This window comes from Micropterus dolomieu, linkage group LG05, assembly GCF_021292245.1.
Source record: "Micropterus dolomieu isolate WLL.071019.BEF.003 ecotype Adirondacks linkage group LG05, ASM2129224v1, whole genome shotgun sequence".
NCBI classification, from domain to species: domain Eukaryota; kingdom Metazoa; phylum Chordata; class Actinopteri; order Centrarchiformes; family Centrarchidae; genus Micropterus; species Micropterus dolomieu.
In genome coordinates, this window is record NC_060154.1 from 28,882,819 (window position 1) to 28,890,988 (window position 8,170).

At 40.3% G+C, this 8,170-nt stretch overlaps 1 long non-coding RNA gene across 1 annotated transcript; it reads right to left on the reverse strand.

Annotated features, from left to right (window-relative positions):
* Positions 1-3,302: 3,302 nt before the first annotated feature.
* On the reverse strand, positions 3,303-4,535 carry LOC123971141. Its single transcript, XR_006825138.1, has 2 exons — positions 4,110-4,535; positions 3,303-3,749 (listed from the first exon to the last, which is right to left on the reverse strand). It is a non-coding gene; the product is annotated as an uncharacterized LOC123971141 (long non-coding RNA).
* Positions 4,536-8,170: the final 3,635 nt, after the last annotated feature.

The following is an 8,170-nucleotide window of genomic DNA, read 5'->3' on the forward strand; positions in this document are numbered from 1 at the left end:
TCTCTCTCTCATACCCTCTCTCTCCTGCCCTCTAACAGCTGACAATGGGCGTTCTCCCTTATTTTTCCAATCAGATCTTACCATGATCAGAACAGCCAATCATGAAGGCACTATCAAACTTTAGATCTGTTCTCTTCTCTCCTGCCAACTGTCATTCAATACGAATCACTGCAGCACTCCTCCACCCCGTTCATCTCCTTCTCATCAGATCCAGGCCCATTTCAAGCCCACCAGAGGTCCTCTTCATCACATCCAGATCCTCAGCATTCTCTTTATCCCTTCATCACTACCACCAGTGCCTACTCCATTAGGGGGATTTCTATGCCTCTGTGGCTTCACAACCCCCATTAAATACCATGTTACCACAATGGCGTCTAATCGCCAAATGACTTTTCACATTCTTATATCAATGTATCGCATGTCAACAAATTAGTGTTGTTCACTCAGGTCTCTCCTGGGTGACCTGCAGGTAATACACTGACAATATATAAGTACCTCATACAACCCCACTTCAACAGTCCCAAACTATCCATTTAAAGGAAAAGGACAACTAGCCTGTTTTTTAAAAATTGAATTGCAATTGTAAAACACGTATACAACTACAAAATACATTAAAACAGGATTGTTGGGGAATTAACAATTGGTAGCCTGGCTCACAGGAAGTAGACTGTTGGTATAAGCCTGACATTGGCCTACTATTTCAGTTGGCTTGTTAACGTTTTTAAAAGTGACGCTACTCCTAATCTGGTAAACCTGTTTTTTTTTAGGGAATTTTGCCGGTTTTGCTTCCCCACATGCAAATGTTCCACCAAAACAACTACCCTTATGACACTATTTTGCCATTTTGCCCTAGTTCTTGCTATGCAAGACTAGATGATTAGTAACACTAACTGAAAAATATGAAACCAAAGTATATCAGCATGTGAGTCCTTAACTCTCATATTGACATGGTTTTCATATCTCTCACGCGGTGGTAAACATTTTGGCCAGGCTGGCTGCCTGCTCCGAGTACCAGCAAAAAGCACTCTGCTTGTATGATCAATTTATCTTTTGAAACTCTGAATTTTATGATTTAATAAACAGAATAGGTGCAATAGTCTGGAAACAAAATTTTTCCCTACTTATCCAGACCTGGAAATGACTTTTCAATACTGCGTAGGAACCATGTAAACTACAGAATCACCACATGTCAAACAAAACACCCAGAATGGAAATAGCTGCACTGCCAAGCACAATAATAAAGAGAAAACACAAAGAGTACAAGATAAAGATGTACTAACGTCACATAGCAGTGTCCGTTGGCAAAAAAAACCCCCTGACTGATTTGCTAGGTTCCCTGTACCATTTAAACTGTTCTCGTCTAATAATGCAGTCACAGTAATGGACTGGCTTATGACTATGTTAACGCACTTTTTTGCAACTATTGCTGCTTGTGTATCAAGAAGTACAGCTCACCAGATTATCAGCAGCCTGCAGCAGATAATAAGTACAAATTAATGTTGGTTTGTGTATAACAGGCATTGATCGGTTGAAAACATTAAGCTGCCCCTCCATCTGTGGGACAATATAACCAGCTTCACGTCACCAATACTGGTTATCAAAATTGTCATCTGCTGTATGTTTGCCTAATGTCACTGATGCTAAAATTGGGTAATTGGTAAACCTTGTGTATACATTCAGGGTGAGGAAGTGACAGGCTTTCTGAAATGCCATGCTCACTGCCATCCCTACTTTAATTGAGTAACCATGTCCCACCTTGGTCACCTGATTAAGAATGACCCAGGAATGCTACTACATCATTGGTAGCCATTCATCATAATAAATAGCTTGCATTTCCTAAATGCAAAGTGCCTGTATTGTGCGTATTATTAACTGCATTGACTATATATTCTCACTTTATTCTCACTTTCTTGTAACTACTTTGACGTCACACAGTGAAGCTGTCAGCTCCAGCATCAATTCTGTGCTGGTGGCAATTGTTATCCAACGACATCCTCCTCATGAGGGTGTGTAAGTCTTAAGTTTTAAAAGTCACAATTATCATAAAGACCTAAACAAAGTGGTGCCCTATGAGCCTGAATAGATCAGATCTGCGTTTAGATGTGCAGTTGCAATTTGAGTGAATAGCACTAGCACAGTGATGGATGTGTACAGTACCTGTCTTTAAACAGATTCAGACATTCTTGTCCTTGTGGTTCAGCACATGCTGTGCAAGCTTTGCAGCACACTGGAAGGATTTGTCACACTCCACACAGACAAAGATCCTTCCGGCACAGGTTTGCTCCTGGTGAAGCTTCAGTGAGGCTGGGTGGCTAAAGTTCCTGCTGCAGCATGTGCAGCTGTGCGGTTTCTCTTTATTGTGGATGTACTGGTGACGAACGAGGCGGGAAGCCATGACAAACGCCGCGCCGCACTCTGTACACTTATGAGGCCGCTCTCCGCTGTGAATGGCCTCATGCTCGGTCAAGTTGGAGGACTTTGTGAAGCACTTGGAGCATACGGAGCAGGCGTACGGCCGCACTCCTGTGTGGATCTTCTGGTGCTCTGCCATGCGACTGGCCAGAGCAAAGGCCTTCCCACAGTCGGGGCAGGAGAAAGGCCTTTCTCCCAGGTGCTTACGCTCATGACGCTTAAGGGAGAGGGGTTTATTAAAGGTCTTACCACAGTGTGTGCATGGGAAGGGCTTGTCATTGGTGTGCATGTTCCGCTCATGCTTTCTCAGGTCAGAGGAGCGAATAAAATCTTTCCCGCAGGTGTCACAGACATAGGGCTTTTCACCAGTGTGTGTGCGGATATGCTTGCGGTAATCTGAGGACCAGATATAGGTCTTGACACAGAAGGGGCAGTGATATGGTCTTTCACCAGTGTGTAGACGCTTGTGCTGCTGCAGCGTGCCCTGATGAGAATAAGCCTTGCCACATATGTCACACACATGTGGCTTGAGGCCAGTGTGTGTCTGTAAGTGACTCTGTAGGTTACAAAGCTTCTTAAAAGACCAGTGGCAGTGTGTGCACTTGAAGGGACGCTTTTCTGTGTCAATGCCACTACGTTTTTTCATCGCTACCAAAAGTCGGGGGATCTTGTCGTCTGTACACTTTTGAAGTGATTTCTTAACAGGACAAGTATTTAAAGTCTTCTTTTTGATCTTATTCTCACCTACATCTGGAGAATGTGTCTCAAGATTTAACTCTTTGAGCTTAGATGCACTCTTTTTGACTGAGGCATCACTTTGTACCTTATGGCTCTTGAGGTATTTAGAGCAGGTCCTTTCCTTCTTTTTTACAGCACACAAGAGCACTTCATCAGATCCACACATTTTATTGTTCTCAATAGTGTACTGTAACAGTTCTTGACTGCTGTGGTCTTGGTCATCATTAGCTTCTCTTTCTTCTTCCGGTGAAAGCTCAGCAAACTTCTCCACAAGAGACCAGTTTGGTGTTTGAGGGTTCAAATAAAGGATTCCGGTCTCACTGCTCTCTAAAAGTGAATTCATACCTACACAAACACCATCAGATGAAGAGTCCGCCTTCACATTGAGAGTGTCAATTAAGATCTGTCCTTCTGGGACTGAAGGAGTGACACTGTGCCTTCCTTTATGTTTCCTTCTACTTCTCTTTTCAACAGCTGCCTTCTCAGACATCTGTAGGGAGATTTCATCAGCCATGGTCACTTTTGCAGTTGGGGGTGAAATCATTTACATCTGCACAAGTTTTAAACTGTTCCTGATGCAATGCCTCCTTAAAAAAGACCTGAAAAATAACATACACATAGCATGCTATGATCATCCTTACCTAAGCCTACTAAATCTTTATAACAACATTCATTTCTTTCTGAATATAAAACATTACATCAAAATGTTCACCTTTATGTAATTTCTTCATAGCAGTAACTACAATACAGGTCTGCTTGCAATTACTCTGCTGCTGCATTCACCAATATCTTTGGTATACCCTTGACTTAACCTTGCACCTTACAGCCATTTGACACTAAAACTCCCAGACTTAGATGTTCCTGCAGAGCTTGTCTAAATCAATTAAAAAAAATGCACTCAGTAGACATCATTCATTTAAACTTAAAACACTGAAAATGTTTTACTGAGCTATACTTACCCTGCGGTGTCCCTCCGAGGAGGTCAGGTCCAGGAGATGCCAAAGAGATATACTAGCCCCGGGTCTAGTATAACCCTATACTAGACCCCTCTATGGGAGATGTCCAGTGGCGTTAACGGGCGGAGCTTGGCAGCAGCCCTCTCTGGGTCAGCATCTATCCTGCTAGTCAGCAACAGCAATATCTTAACAGCCCGGCTCAGCTGACCTTTCACTTTCACCACGCGTTCGTATATAGCCTGTTGAGTAGGCTAAGTTACACAGCCAGTAGGCTATGAGGGACAGGACTTCAAATTTTCCATGTCGGGAATTCAGAAATATTAACTTTTGTTAGCTTAAGTAATAACCTTTATGCTAACTTTGAGGTTACTTGCAGCAGCAGTTCAGTGAGTTTATTGCTTATTCCTCACAGCTCTTCAATGTTTTGAAGGCAGGCTTGTAAAACTGGTGCTTATGAAACAGACGTTTAAAAATAAACACTAAAAAAAAAAAAAAAAAAAAACAGCGTTAAATGTTTGGGCTTTCTCTCTCTCTCTCTCTCTTTTTTTTTAAGGAAAAGGCTCCCTTTATGTTCTTCTGCCTTGTAGGCGGAGGTGTTTCGCCGCTTATTGCTATTTTAATTAAGGTTATATGGTCACACATGCCATAGTGAGTTCAGTCAAGCAAATGTCTGAATGATCCTTAATGAATCTTAACCTAAAATACTATATAAATGCGAATGGCTCTAATCGCCATTTCCATTGAACTTTCTGCTTTACATTGTGCTTAAGATCTTTTTGGGAAAAAATCTTATTTGCAGAGATTATGAAATTCAGTGTCACACTAATGATGCGTTTCAGATCATCAATTTAAATCACCTCTTCATCATCTATTTTAAGGGCATTTGTCTTTCCCTTGAATGGCCTCAACACGTCGCTGTTCGCTTGTTATTTTCATGAACACGCCACAGACTGTGGAAAATCACCGGCTCCATCCCAAAATCCCCTCAGAAATGTTATCTTAGGATATATCTTACTGTGAACATGTGTTTACAAAAAAAAATAACAGAATGTCCTCAGTTCAACCTTTGGAAAAGAAAGTAAGATAATGTGTAGTCTATCGGTTCCTTTTTTCTCTTCTCATGGAAACAGATGTCTTTGGTTTGAATTACCTTATTTTTTAAGTTGTAATAAAAGTGGGGAATGGCTTTAATTTGACGGGACCCTGTTTTTCAGAACACTATGTGCTGCTCTTGTTTTAAATGATAAACATGTTGCAATTCAGGTTTTTGCCAGTAGATGACCTCCCATCCCTTGTCAAAATCACGCTGGCATTCAGTGCGGCACGCGCTGTAGGCTATATTTAATCTGTATGGCAACTACAGACGCCCTCTCTTTTACACTGTTGAGACAGACACGGTTGCATGTGTTAAGTAACTGGAAGCTTCGCGTGAGATAATGTCGTAATTAAATGGACAGTGCTGGTCTGCACGCATTTTCCCATGAGAGCATATTGAAGCTGCACTTAACACCTTTACAAACCTGTGTTTTAAACTCAGATGCATCAAGTTTTAGTCTCTATGGAGTTTCTCCACCTTACAGTTTCCCACACAGCAACACCACATAGCCTACATACTGGAAAATGTCCTAATGTAAGCTTTCAGAAATACTGAACCCCTGTTAACTAATGGCTGTATGAGGAAGAGGAAGATGCCATACCCTAATTTAGGAAGACGTCATGCAAATAAACAATGCATAAAGCAAAATGAAGACGACAAAATAGCACAGTTGACGGTTGGTAAAGCTGCATGTGACCTCGGGAACTCTAATAAATAACTGTGTGCCAACATTATGATTGGTAACTCCAGTCTATCTGATTTGATCTGGTATAGTTATATAACCGTGTCCTTGTCCGTGTGTTGTCCAACACAGTTTGCCAGGTCTCATGGAGATTCATGTCCATTTTAAGTCACGACTAATGACAATCAAAAACTGAAGTTGTTTACAAACGGACAGATCAGCTCTAAGCTGCTGGAACATAAATTGTACATAAATCACTTAAAGTGACCAAAAAAGTATGCAATAATTCAAAGTGATGGAAAACTGAAGCTGGTCAGGAGGAGGTGAAATGTTCATAGCTCTGTGTCTTGTGGAAGCTGTCATAACAAAGCTGTGGTGGAATTTTACGTAAATATCTTTGGTAGTGACGTAATAAATGAACCCAAATACTGAAGCTGTACTAACAACCAGTTTAAGGAACATCACCCAGGAAGTCCCTGTTGGGATTAAAAAGATTGCAGTTTGTTAGTTTACTGGTTGTTTGTGTTTCTTCAAGACCCCCAGTCAGTTTGTCTTTTCCTCATGACCGCTACAAAGAAGTCGAGAAAACAAATGCATCCTTTCTTACACTGAATTTGAGTAGTCCAAGCTTTCTTAAAATGCTGTCCATTTAATTAGAACATTGCTTTACATCATAACAGTATTTCTATCCATCCTGACTGAACTCAGTATGAATGTGACCCAACAGGACACATGGAATCTGTAAGTTAAATCATCAAACACTTTTTAAAACAGATTTAAAGAAGTTCAATATGTTTTGTTAGAAAGTTGGACATGAATGAATATTTCATTGATATATATATGTAACACACTTGCACACTGCACAGAAAAAGTGCAGAGTCATTCTGGAAGGAGTTCTTGAATTTCATGGTGAAGTAGAACGCCTTAATTGAGAACATACCATCTTGGAATTTTCCACAGAACTCTGTTCTCCGGTTGTGGAAATTGTTGGATTTTCTTCACGATGCATCCAGTTACATAAGTTGTACCCTACAGACTTTGAGCCATACCATACCTCTTATTGGCAGACTTGATGTAATCATACTATACAGTATACTCTTCCTATGTAGATTTGGCCTTCTGGCCAAATGTTTCTCGTGGTATTGCAGTCAAATTTTTGTAGAACATTACATTGTATTTGTTTGGGTCAGTGCATAAATTAAATTGTACATGGGGTGATTTGCTTTATGTCATAGCTACACAATGTGACCAGTAGAAGGACAGTAGGTAGACAAAATGACAGAAACACTGAATGACCTCAAAATGATCATAGGGTTGAATTAACATCTTTATGGTACACAAGACAGAGAGATACAGTGAAAGGTAAGGGGGACAAACTGAATTCAAATGTTGATATAGTTTTGATTATCTGTTACTGGTTATCCTAATCTGCTCAACTCAACTAATCTTTGTAGCACTTTACACAAATCCAAAGTGCTTTACAGCACAAACAAAAACAAACGAAGGAAACAAACACAAGTAGAAAAATCAGAGTGATGATACTACTACTACTACTACTACTACTACTACTACTAATAATAATAATAATAATAATAATAATAATACTAGGCTATTACTAATAATAATGGTCACACAGAGCCCATAGTGACAACACAGACTTACAGAGACTTCAGAGGATATACCTGAGCTGGTAAAGTTAGGCACAGTTAAAGGCTAGTGAGTAAAAGTGCGTTTTAAGATGACTTTCAATAATCTCTACAGTGGGGGAGAATCAGATAGTGAAGAAAGACAATTCCAAAGTTTACAGGCAGCGATAGACAAGGCCCTGTCTCCATAACACTTTTGGATGTCAGGACAGACAAAAGTCTTTTGTCAGATGATTCAGTTATCTCACAGTATGATGTGGGGACAGGATTTCTGTAATGTAAGCAGGAGCAAGACCATTTAATACTTTGTAAGCAAACATCAGGATTTTAAAATCCATCCTGTAGCTAACAGGCAGCCATTGTAGGGAGGTAAGAATAAGAACGATGTGCTCCCTCTTTTTTTGACTTTGTTAAAACTCTTGCTGCTGCATTTTTAATCCCCCCCCCCCGTCACTTCCTCCCCCCTTTTTGGAGGACATCTTCACTTTTATTTATGCAGATTAATAAAAACGGTACAGGTGTCGGGAGGACAGGATTAACAAACATCTATGACAAACTGAAGAGAGAATAAATTAAGATAATAAGGGCAGTAAAACTATAAAGTTACCGGTTTGTTTTTTAATGCAAATGGATAATTTTT